Here is a 13,375-nt window from a genome sequence, read left to right as displayed (position 1 = left end):
TAAATCAGCAACTATAAATATATTTACACTTGCTGGTTTAAAAAGTTATTTTCCATTTGACTAATTTTAAAATACTTATAGGAAATCTCCTCATAAAAACAGATACATTTATTTTAAACTTGTAAGTAAATGTGCTTTGGGGGCAAGACTTCTATGATAAGTTTCAGCCCTGTGCACATTTATGCCAAGTTGTGTGTGTATTACAAAAATGGATTTGTGATGGCAGTGCTAATAGGCTTTCTAAACAGAAAATTTCAATGGGATATTGCCTGAGCATGGGCACACTATCCTGGCTTGATGCCATGAATTAGAACTACAATATGTTTGTTTGTTTGTTTTTTTATTGAACCACTTTTTAAACCTATCAAAGCAATTCTAGTGACACTGGCTGTTGACCACCTAGAACATACGTTCTGTCATTTTACATCTTTTTCTTAATTTCTGTGTTAAACTTAAATATTTAAAAAAAAACATTTTCCTGCTAAAGGTTTCTTATCTTTTAAAACATTTTGCCATCCGTTTTCTCCTCACAAAACACACCTGTACTTTTGAATTCCCATGTTTAAGCTTAGCTTTTCCTCACTGCACTCAGGCTGAGAATCCCATTCTCTTCTGGAAAGAGACTGTAAAAGTGGCCTGGCAGAGTTCCACCTGTATCATTCTCAGTGATTTCTACACTAAGCATGCTCAGTTTATACTGATAATGAAGGACTTACTATCAGCCTTTCAAGGTCAACCTGAGATCTGCCTGTCAAGCTGTCTTCTTTTTTTTTTCTTACCTCAGGAATCACCACTTAGGCTTGTCTGAGCAGCAGTGAAACAGCCCTGCAGCCTGAATCCCAGAAGTCCGTGTCAGCTGGCACAAACTAACCATGAGGGCTTGCGGTGCTGTTTGGTTTGGTTTTCTGTGCAGTCAGCCCCTGAGAGCCTGCATCTGCTGCACACAGGCTGTATCTTGGTCCCCAAGAAAGTGGGGTGGCACCACGTCTAAGTCATGTCAGCCAAGGGGCTGATGATGGTGAATGCCAAGCCTGGGGAAGGCACTATGCATTTAGATTTGTTGTTTTAAATACACGTTGGGGTGTGACTAAATCATGCTGTGTTTCAGAGAAGCTGTTTCTGTGTTGCTGCATGCTGCTCCTGTCCACTGGCTCCTTTCAGGTGCCCTACCCATTGGGTCTTCAAGGTGTCAGGGGTGGCAGTTAGAGGACAGAGCCTTAACTAAGCATATTAGCACCCAAGGCGAGCAGCCACATTTGAACCCCCAAAAGGTGACATGTGGGGAGGCAGGTGGTATCACTTGGCCCCCACCTAGTTCTCTGCCTCCTATTTAGCACTGAGGTTTTCAAACTGTGAGATATGCTTCCCCGGGGGGGCGGGGAAGGAGATGTGCCCCACGGTTTGAAAACTGTTTCCTCCTGCCAGGAGCTGACAGGTCATAAGCTGATGGGAGCTGCCTGGTCCACTTGGACCTCTGGCTCTCCCTGCTGTGGGAGGCAGGGTGCCTCCCTGTCCCCTGAGCCAGGCCCCCTCTGCACAGTTGGGTGCTCCCCAGGCTAAGTGGGGAGAACAGCCTGTAAAAGCAGCCGGAAATGAGGAATAGCCAGCACCTCTGCCAGTGGGCTCTGCCTGGAGTACCCGCCAGCTAGATTCAGTGAACACAAGACTGGGATTCGGGAGATCTTTGTTGTGCTCCTCACTGCCACCGACTCGCTATGCCATGTTGGATAAGGCACTTAAACTCTCCATGCCTCAGGCACCTCATTTGTAAAATGTGTCGCTAAGGCTTGGCTACCTTTGCAGAGCTCCTTGCAACCTACAGAAGAAAATTCCTATGGAGAAAACATGCCAAGTCTGTTAGCAGCCTACTTTAAAATCTAGTACATTGAATTCTGTCACCACATGCTTTTAAGCAACATATTTTGCAAAGGCAAGAGAGGCTATTCCGTATTTCTGGATCCTCTCCTTAACCACTGCAGCCTTCCAATACACACATCCCTCAGTGGTGGGGAGAAGCAGCAGAAGTAGTGTTGGCTGGAAACAAGACATGGCCTTTGGACACCATCACTAGCTTGAGTCCCATCAAATTGGCTGTGTTTATTTTACACTCCATACTTAGCTCCCCTTTATTACCCTACAGCACTGACAAACTCCAGTCAGTGATGGATGAGATCAAACTTGGGACCTCTGAAGTTTAATGCATGCACTGGTTGTGCATGAGCTCAAATACACCTATCTCTTAGCTAAACCTATAGCAAGCTCCTCAGTCTCTAGCTCAGGAGTAGAGAACCCAGATACAGATAGTACAAATAACATATGACAGATAGAGTATTCAAGAGCACCTAGAGAAGTTATGTGTCCAATTCCCCTTAATTTTTAATAGCAATTGAACACCTGATTCCCTTTCATCCCACCCCATGCCTGAATACTTCACACAACTATGTTTTCTACCATTTCAGTAATAATTTCAAAAGTGACATTCTTTGACATCACAGTCACTTCAACTTTTAAGGGTACTGTCATGTTATTTTATAAAGCTGTCTGTTTCTTCAATTTTTATTTTAATTTTAAACCAAGCCATTCCCATGAAGGTCATAACACATTTAGGCAATCCCTTTATGGAAAACATTGTAGGAAGAAATGCAATATATGTACAGAGCAATTTTAAGATGCATTTTTCATTTATAATTAAGGTGTCTTGTTATGGATTAATGTTCTATACCAGTGGCCCAGAGATCAGAATCCACATCAGCAACAAACTAATGTACTTAATCCTATTATTTAAACAGGACAGGACATTTATAGAGTTCAAAAAGAACTTGGAGCTAGAAGGATCAGTAGCAAGGCTGCTACTTCAAAGTGTCTGACTTGAGTTAATATTTTTAATCATAACATGTCTGAGAGTCAATCTCTACGCCCTCATGCTATATGTAGAATAAATACACCATGTCACTGGGCAGAAATAAATTGCTACCACACAAAAGAATCTTTATGGAAAACAGGGAACCCCCAACTATCTTCAATTCAGGGAGATACAGTAATATTTCTTGAATTATGTCTTCAGAAATAGTAGCATTCAGAGAAAACTGGGATGCGATTCTGCAGTCCTGATAGTGTCAAAACTCCCTTTGAATTCAGTGAAAGTTTTGCTTCAGTAATGACTGTAGTCCCATGACCCATGATTTTCTTTCATTACTTTTTTTTTCTTCTTTCCGTTTTAGCTTTACTGTTATGTTTCTGGTGACGTCTTTCTAGTTTCCTTGTTTTCACTAGTATTTCCTTCACTTATTTTATAGTTCTGCACTCTCTGAATTATTTTATAGTTTTTATTTCTAACTTTTCCTTCTGTACAGTTCTGTTCCTGCCAAGAATCTGAACCAGGGCTGACAGGAACATTATTCATTTTCATCTCCAAACCTGAGTAAGAGCTGGAATGTATAAGTACTGTGAAATTCTGCTCTTAACCCACCCATCGAAATCTCATGTCGCATAACTGTTCGAATCTCTTGTGGCCTAACTGTTAATTACTTCCTCAGCATGCACACCTTTCATTTATACCAATGGTGTACATGAATCATTTATACCAATGGTGTACATGAATCAAGTACATAATATACAATAGTGATCTGGAGTGCAGATACAAGATCTACAGAACAGACTAGAGATACACTTGTATCTGCTAAATGTAGTCTACCCAACATACAGAAATCTGGGGGACAATTTAAAAACAAAATTTGACAATGAGTGCATTCCTAAGCCAAAAATTTACTTTTCAGTATTTGTATGAGTTCTAGGGATAAGTTAACACTAATAAGTGAAATAGGGGGTTGATCCAAATCCTGCCTTGAAAAGGCAGCAGCTACAGAGAATCCGAGACTGAAAATAAGGAAGAAACGCTGACAAGTACTATATGCGTTTCAGAAGTTATTTAACATGAACTACTGTTTAATAAACCAAGGGGCAATATTACAATAGCAGTAATTGCTGCAAAATTCGTCTCCAGTGACTTGGCTTCCCTGGGATCAGGGCTGGAGGAATCCAGTGAAAACCTGCTAATGCAACTCAATGCTCTCTAATGGCAGCAAAGCTAGTATCCAGAGGATGTTCCACAGAGGGGCAGGGAAGAGAGGATGTGACATTTCTTCCCTCCTCTCTGCCATGTCCCAACCCTGTTCCATAGGATCAGACTCGCCTCCATCAGCATATGAAAAGAGAAGCACAGGACCTATACTCAGGAGCAGTGGGTTATATGGACACAGGAATATTCTGGGCCCAGAGGCCCAGCTTCACTAATGTTTGCGGCCGGTTCTATCTCCTACTTCCATCTGCTACCTCCCCAACTTGTCCCTGTCTGCCCGGGACAGCAGCCTGCATCTTGCAGCTCTGCACTGTATTCCCTTGCTGGCCACTGCTGAGGTCTCCTACAAGGGAGTGGTGCCAGGAACAGGTTTAAGCAACTGCTGCACCGGTGGAGGGAAGAGAAGAGGATGCACGTGGCAGTGCTCCTCCCCCAAGCTAGTGACTCCAAGGGTATGTCTACACTGCAGCGTTTTTCCAGAAAAACAGACGAAAAATTTTCTAAAATAGTGGACGCGTTCACTATGTTTTGGTATCCCGACATAGCAATGCGGGCTATACATAACCAAGTTGACATTTCAGAACAAGCCATGGTGACTTGTTCTCTTCTCTCTATTGAAATAAGCATGCTTGAACGCTACCAAGCCATGAGAGCCTGTCTCTCATTTATCACTGAAGCAAACAAGTAACTGGTAAAGACCACATGTGAAAACTATTCAAACATGTTAAGAAAACAGATATTATTGACTAGAAATATGATTTATTTCTCCCAGTTTGTCCAGAGTTCCCACAAATACAATGCTTTTCAGTTTGGTTTAGGAATAAATTGCAGTAACACTTTCCTCCTAGGAGAAGAAAAGGCCTTAGGTCTTTCAGAAGCAAACAAAACAGCTCCCCAGCTGTCTATTGAAATCCATGGAGCTGTGACAATTTACTCCAGCTGAAGGTTTACCCCAGGGGCTCTTTATCAACTAGTGGGAGGAGGGGACAATTCAGATTGCAGTAACTAGGAGTTGTAACTAGGGACTTGAAGGGGAGGAGCAAGGATGAGAAATACAGTAAAAAAAAAACTGTTAATACATTGCATTGCATATGCAGGAGCCAGCAGAAGAGGAGCCAGCAAGCAGAACTGAAAATGGGAATCTGAATGGGAGTTTGTCCAGAAAGTTTTGGGGGGGAGAGTGACGTTCAGTTTGGGATTTTTTGTGGAGGACTTGGATTTTGGGGACACAAGCAGTGGTAAGGATGTACATTATCCTGGTGGGGTACATGGAAGATGCTTCATTTTTATGAAGGGCTGCCTGATAGAACTGATGGAAGAGGATCTGAGGTTTGAAGATGCAGCTAGAAACTATGACTGAGTTTCCAAGGGGACTTAAGCAGATAATTGATGGAAGGCAAGAGAAGGTTGAAGGGAAAACTCAAGACTGGCAGATGCAAGCTGGACCAGTGAAATATGAGGCTAGACAGCTGGTTGAGAAAAGTGACTAGTGGAAGTATGTGACTGTGAGAACACAGCAGAAGAAAAGACTGGCCTATAAAGGTGAAAAAGAGTTGAGGAACAGCTTTGTTGAGCTGTAAAATAAAGGGGAGAGATGGGCAGTAAGTAACGGAAAGACAAGGAAAGAGAAAAGTAGCTAATCCTATAAGAAAAGGGGACATGCCAATGAAAATAGCCAAAGTTTGGAGGCCCAGCAGGATAGTGGATGACTTGCAGAATATTGCAAATGTGAACAACAGACAAGAAGAAATCAGAAAGATTAGAAGGTGGGAGGCTGGAGAAGTGCACCAACCCCAACAAGAGGCAGGTCTATGTGACGGGGACTCCTTAATAAGGCAGGCTTGTCATCAGGCTTGATCCAAAGAACTGAAGGGGAACATAAGAAAAAAGTCCATTTCATAGATGAAGTCAGACCTAACCCACACTGCAAAATGTAGCTGAATATAGTTTACTCTGCCCCAAAGACGATGATCCAGGACATAACTGATATTTTAAGAAGTTAAAAATCTCTTTCTAGAGAGCCCGCAAACAGGAATGGTTTAATTAAGGCACAGAAATGTGTAAAGCTGGGTTAATACTTAAGTAGTTTAAGATAAACTTAGCCTTTTTTTGCATGCACACTATTCACAACAAATCATAACCTAAGTTATTAATTAGTGAGGCTGCGAGTCTGTCACGGAGGTCACAGATTTCATATCTTTCTACAACCTCTGTAATATATGCAACTGCAGTGGTTAGCATGACTGACCCCTAGGCTGTCCAAGCAGCTGGCCCCAAGGAACTGTACCCAGGGAACTCAGAGCAGCAGGTGGCCAGAGGTAGTCAGCCCCCACTGCCAGATCTGGAGCTAGCCATTAGCCCCCCCCAGACCTCTCCTCTCCCTCCGCTTCCTAAGAGAAGTGGTACCCTAGGAGCGGTTAGGAATTACTCAGGGATATTTTATATTAAAAGTCATGAATATGTCAGTCCCCTGAATTTTTGTTTATTGCCCATGGCCTGTTCCTGACTTTTACTAAAAATACCCATAATTAAGTCTTAGCCTTATTAGGCATAATTGTTTAAAAATATTCAGATTAATATTTACAAAACTGTGCTCAGACATACAATTTAAACTGTGCTGACTAGGGAGTGTTCTCTGCAGGGAACTATGATACACAGTGTAGATCTGAGAATGAAAAGGATACCAGTGGAGTGGGAAAGAATCCAGGCTATTGCTAGATTCTCACTGGAATGCATCAAGGAAGTCAGTGCCAAGATGCTTAAAGAAATAGAGGCTCAGGTGATCTTTGGTGGGATTCTATACACTTCTAAGGAGAAGAGTGAAGGTGAGATAAGACAAGCAGGATTAACAGATGACTCAGGCAGTGGTGCTTTGAAGAGGGCTTTAGGATGTTTGACCCAGGGCCAGATTAAGGGGGGGGCTAGCTGGGCAGCTGCCTGGGGCGCCAACCTCTGGGGGGCACCTGATGGCAGCTGTAAGGGGCAACACGCGCATGGCCACACGGTGCCCATTAGAGCTGCAATCAGGTGCCGCGTGCCCGATGGCAGCTGTAAGGTGCGCAGCGCACCAGGGGGTAGGGCCGCGCATGCGCCGTGTGCCTGAGGGCGGAGCCACACATGTGTCGCATGCCCACTGCCTGGGGCGCAGGAATGGCTCAAGCCGGCCCTGGTTTGACCTATGGGAGGCTTTCACAAAAAGAGGACTGCTCTCATGGGGTGGACTCCACCTTAATCAGGAGGGAAACAGACTTCTGGGATGGAGGTTGACACAACTGGTTAAAAGAGCTTTAAACTAGGCATCTGAGGGAGACATTTGGGAAATGCTCATGTAATCTCCACTCCTCATTCTAGTATTGAGTGGAAGAAAAAACAAGTAGGATAGGATACAACAAAGATGAAAGGAACAACAGAGGGTAGGAGAATAGATCACAAGAGGAAAAATAGTGCTGGTACTAGTAGCACTAATAGTGAGGTAAGCAATACTGGCAGTAGAATGACTGTACCTAATTGTGTGAGGAATCTTGGCTAAGCCAAGCAGAAACTATTAACATGCCTCTGCATCAGCACAAGGAGCCTAGTAACAAAATGGATGAATGAAACCTACTGTTGGAGAAAGTGAACCCAGATATCATAGAGAGAACAAAAACATTGTGGAATGGCAGCCATAACTGGAATACAGGTATTGAAAGGGTACGTGCTGTCAGAAAAGACAGAAATAAAAGTTGGTAAAGTAACATTGTAGATTAATGGTAAGGTAGCCTATAAATAAATTAGAAGTGAGGAAATGGATAAAACAGAATCTGTTTGGGTTAAAATCACTTTGGGGAAGAAAGATAACAGAGGTTCCACTGCATAGTACCTGAGGTTTGCTATGGGACCCCAGAATCCTGTTTGGATATAGATAGACTTCTAATATGTTTAATGAAAAAAACTTCTGTGATTATGGAAGACATTATTTTTCCCTCGTCGAAACTGGTAAACAAGTGCTATGATAATGGTGGGACCCAGATATTCTTGGATGCAAGTGTTGACAGATTTCTTTGTCAAATAAACAATCACGATGCCATTTTCAATTTAGCATTGGTAAATAGTGATAATCTCGCAGAAGAATTGCTTGTAGAGGATAGTCCTGGTTTGACTGACCATGAGTTAATTCAGTTTAAACTAAAGGGGAGGATAAACAAAACTAGGTCATCAGGGGAAAAGTGAGAACTGCCAAAAGCCAAGCAGAGTCTGGATCGTGCAGATAAAATTAAACCCAATAGGAAAAGGTTCTATAGCCATATAAATAAGAACACAAGGAGAGACGAAGTGGAACTGTTAAACATGGAGGATGGGGTGAAGCTTAAAAATGATCTAGACACAGCCCAGCACCTAAACAAAACTGGTTTTTAACCAGTGTAATAAGGACCTATGTAATAAGGATAATGTCAAGGTGACTAATGGGAAAGAAGATATGGAAACAGAAATTACAACATCCTAGGTGGGATTTAAATAATTTAACAGGACCAAATCATGGGGATAATCTCCATCCAAGAATATCCAAGGAACTGACACATGAAATTGTAAGCCCAACAGAAAGACGTTCCTCGGGGATCAGTCTTGGGGCCAATCTTATTTAAGATGTTCATCCATGACCTTGACACAAAAAATGGGAATGTGCTATTTAAATTTGCAGGTGACACAAAGCTGAGAGGTATTGCCAATATGGAGGAGATTGGCATACAAGAAGATTTGGATGACCTTGAAAACTGGAGCAATACCATGTGCCATTCTGGTCTCCTATGATAAGAAAGATAAATTAAAACTGGAATAGATGCAGATAAGGGCTACTAGGGTGATCAGTGGAATGAAGAACCTACTTTACAAAAGGAATCTTAAAGAGCTTGACTTGTTTAAGCTTTACCAAGCAAAGGCTAAAGAGAGATATGATTGCTTTCTATAAATACATTAAAGAGATAAATAGCGGGGCAGGAAGGAAATTATTTAAGTTAAGGACCAATACTGGCACAAGAACAAATAGATATAAACTGGCCATCGATAAGTTTAGGCTTGAAATGAGGTGATGGTTTAGGGAAGCCTAACCAGCTTCACAACAACCTTGATAAGTGTATGGAGAGGAGGATATGATGAAGTTGCTTATGGCCCATCTGAGACTACTATTAGTAAATATTTTCAGTGGCTGGTGATGAGACATTAGATGGGGAGGACTCTGAGTTACTACAGAGAATTCTTTCCAATGTGTTTGGCTGGTGGTCTCACCTACATGCTCAAGGTCTAACTGATGGTCATATGTGGGGTCAGAAAGGAATGTTCCCCCATGCCAGATTGGCAGAGACCCTGGTTTGGCTTGGTTTTGGTTTTTGTCTTCCTCTGCAATGTGAGACATGGCTCATTTGCTGCTAGAGTAAATGGTGTATTCTCTGTAACTTGAAGTCTTTAACAGGAAGATTTGAGGACTTCAGTAACTAAACCAGAGATTAGGGGTCTATTACAGAATTAGGTGAGGGCGGTTTTGTAGCCCGGGATGTGCAAGAGGTCAAAGTAGATGATCATGATGGCCCCTTTAGGCTTTAAAGTCTATGAGTCTATATTCTAAATCTGTTTGGAGAATATTAAACATCTGAAATATCCCACATGAGGATGAAATTACTTAACTGTTATTTTAATCTTATTGGACTAAAATGTAATGTTTGCATGACTCCATACCACTCACTGAGCCAAAAACAGCATTTTTAATGGGACCTCTCAACTCTGTTGGAAACTTATATTACACCGGTTCCAGCATCAGAATGGGATTTGCTGAATTTTGATTAAAATTTGATGGCACAAAACTTTCCAGAGTACAGCAGCAGTCCATGGAATCAGACAGAAGCTCAGCAGTTTTCCAGCTTTGCAGCATTGCTTTTTGATTTTCATAGACACTTAATTAAAGATATTTCATGGCTGGAGCCAGAGGAAATGAAAATGGCATGTAATGATCCACCACTACCACCTTTTTCCAGTCTTTTTTTTCTGTTTGTTTTTTCAACCAAAGGGGAGAAAATTCCCAATGTGCTTGTCAACTTCCAGAACTGGGTAGTTGTGACAATACACTGACCATTAAAAAACCTAAACAAATACAATTTTATATAATGCCACATATGAGTTGAATAAAATGTTTACAAATAATGGGATGGAAATTAATACTGCTTATGCTTCCAGGCCTACTTTCTGCTTTTCTTACACAAGTGGTCCAGCCCATGAGAGAGAACCACTTATCCAACCTCTCAACACAACCAGGAATGAACCAGTCAGAATACTGCCTGTAGTACTCCCTTGGAGCCTCAGGAGACAGGTTAGTGCACTCTATAGCACCACATGCTTCATTAGGAGTGTGGCCAAAGAGTCTAAGGCTGTGTCCATGCTACAAAGAAAAGTCGGGAAAAGATACCCAAATTGCGGTTTTCAATTTGCATATCTTTTTCTGCTTTTCTTCTGAAAGAGGCTTTTCCAACATTTGGTCCATCTACATGGGGCCAAATGTGGGAAAAAAACCTCTTTTAGAACATACATTATGCCTTGTAAAATGAGGTTTACAGGGATGACAAAAACACACATCTGCTTTTCCAAAAAAAATTTCGGAAAAGCAGACGCATAACTTGGACACAGCAAAGTTTTTCTGGATACCTCTGGTATCCTGGAAAAGTTCTGTAGTCTAGACGTACCCTTAGGAAATGGCCACAACTCTGGCCCTGGATAGCACTTGACTCCCATGAAAGAGAGCACATACTGTACCTCTCACGAAGGGATGGTGTTCAGCATGCTCACCCAGTGCTCCTGAGGAATTCTTCCTACAGCTGTCTACGCAGCACTTAGTGACAGGGTTGTGTCAACATAGCCCTGTCGCGAAAAGTCAGCACTCCTGCCAACAAAGCAGCATTCGAACACACACTTTCCACGGCAACATTTTTTCATTCACAGGGGAAGAAGGGCGAGGGGGTGTTAAGCACCAGTGAACGATCAAAGTTTTGTCAAGAAAATAAATGCAAGTGTCAAACCGACTACCTTGAACCTCCTCCAGTCACCTGCTACGTTTCTGTACCGTAATTAATCCTCATTGTACCGCAGTTACTTCTAACACTTTTCAAGGATTTTCAGCATGTTTAGAAAAATGCATTTGTAGTAAAATGTCTACTTTCGTATACATAATTACTGTGATGGATTCTACCCATAGGGTGACTGCATCCACATATGGCTATTTAAGTACCAAAAGCAGCAACAGCATCAGAGGTGTCTGTCGTATTAACTTGATATGTAAACATAAGTTTCATTTAAAGGCCTATGTGAGAACTTGCCTATTCCTCATAATATACTGCTACAGTTGTGATCAGCAGAAGTATTTGGCCTGATTTAAAGGCAAGAGAGCTTCTGGCAGAGTTTTTCTCTATGAAGGCTTCTTGATACTGGAAATCAGCCTCCGCAGAAATACAAACTAGCTGGTGTCTTTTAACCTTCAGGACTTGCTGCAAGGCTCATCTCTGATGTAAGATTTATGGGGAAAAGGTGAGAGGCTTGGAGGACAAAATGGTTGGTGAGGAAAGAGGATATTTAAGTTATTTATTGGTAATTATTTTATTACTAGTCACAGAGGGGTAGCCGTGTTAGTCTGTAAATTTAAAAAACAAGGAGTAGTCCTGTAGCACCTCAGATGAGCAGAGTGAGTTTTACCCACAAAGGCTCATGATACTATACATATAGGCTGTGGCTACAGTGGCATGATTTTGCGCAAATACTTTTAACTGAAAAGCTTTTCCGTTAAAAGTATTTGTGCAAGAGAGCGTCTATACTGGCATGTGCCTTTGTGCAAAAGATTTGCTGTTGTGCAAAAGCATCCATGCCAGTGTAGACACTGTCTTGCACAAGAAAGCTCCGATGGCCATTTTAGCCATCGGGCTTTCTTGTGCAAGAAACTGATATTATCTGTCTACACTGGCCTCTTGCGCAAGAACACTTGCGCAAGAGGACTTATTCCTGAGCGGGAGCGTCAGAGTATTTGCGCAAGAAGCACTGATTTCATACAGTAGAACATCAGTGTTCTTGCGCAAATACTTGTGGACAGTGTAGTCAGGTGGCAAGATTTTGCACAAAAGTGCTCTTTCGAAAAAAGGTGTTCTTGAATGCAAACAGGGCTTTTTCGAAAGAGAGCATCCAGGCTGCCTGGGTGCTCTCTTTCGAAAAAGTGGCTTGCTTTTTCGAAAGAAGTTGTTGCTCTCTTTCAAAAGAGGCTTTTTTGTAAGATTCTTTTGAAAAAGCTTCTTTCGAAAGAGGCTTGTAGTCTAGACGTAGCCTTAGAGCAGCGGTTCCCAACCTTTTCCAGATGGGGATCCATTTTGACAATTCAGGAAGACTTGGTGACCCAGGGCAATTCAAAAACGGAGGGAGGAGTGTGGCCAGAGCCACTTGGGGAGACACTTGGTGACCCTTTTGAAATGTAATGGCGACACATATTTGGTTCCTGACCCATAGGTTGGGAAACCCTGCCTTAGAGACTAACAAAAAAGATGGTATCATGAGCTTTCATAGGCACATCCCACTTCTTCAGATGAATGGAGTTAAGGAGTCCAGGGTAAAAATAAATAGCAGAGAAAAAGCGGGGATGGGAGGGAAAGAGAAGGGGAAAAATGGGGGAAAGTATTGTCAATGAGAGTGTTCATGCTAAATGAGGCTAATAGCGTGGGCTGTAAGAATCTGGTGCTTAGCTTTTTATGTAATTAGGATGTGGAATGTAGCCACCCACCCAGTTCAGGTCTTTGTTCAGACCTGGATTCAGGGTGTCAAACTTGTAAATGAAGCCAAGTTCTGCAGCTTCACACTCCAGCTGGTTTTTTAAATTGTTTTGTAATAATATAGTTACTTTTAGATCCATTAGTGAGTGCCCAGGCAAGTTAAAATGTTCTCTAACAGGTTTCCGTGTGTTACCATTTCAAATATCTGATTTGTGTCCATTAATCTTTTGTCCAGTTTGACCGATATACTTGGCAGTGTGGCATTGCTGGCACTTGACAGCATAGATCACATTGGTGGATGTGCAGTTATATGAGCCTCTGATGTGGTGGTTTGTGTGGTTATGTCCTGTGAGGATGTTGCTTGTATAGATGTGTGGACAGAGTCGGCACTGGTATTGATTGCAGGGGTGGGTTCCTGGATGAGTGTGATGGAGGTGTGCCGTGTGGTTACTGGAAAGAATTTGTTTCAGGTTAGAGGGCTGTCTGTAGGTAAGGAATGGCCCCCCAAGGCCTGTGAGAGTGAGGCATC

The 13,375-nt window shown here is 42.2% G+C and overlaps 1 protein-coding gene across 6 annotated transcripts in view; it reads left to right on the top strand.

The window, feature by feature from the left end:
- Positions 1-13,375, top strand: part of FHL2 (four and a half LIM domains 2) — a 222,061-nt gene that overhangs the window by 166,643 nt on the left and 42,043 nt on the right. Inside the window, exon 2 of one of the 6 annotated variants that reach the window (XM_006114572.4) lies at positions 10,283-10,415. The exons of the other annotated variants lie outside the window; for them this stretch is intronic. The gene's annotated coding sequence lies outside the window, so the exon portion shown is untranslated. The remainder of the gene's footprint in view (positions 1-10,282; positions 10,416-13,375) is intronic. 6 annotated transcript variants of the gene reach the window in all.

This window comes from Pelodiscus sinensis, chromosome 1, assembly GCF_049634645.1.
Source record: "Pelodiscus sinensis isolate JC-2024 chromosome 1, ASM4963464v1, whole genome shotgun sequence".
Lineage (NCBI taxonomy): Eukaryota > Metazoa > Chordata > Testudines > Trionychidae > Pelodiscus > Pelodiscus sinensis.
Note: the sequence above shows the minus strand (reverse complement) of the source record. Positions and strands in the feature narration are given on the sequence as shown.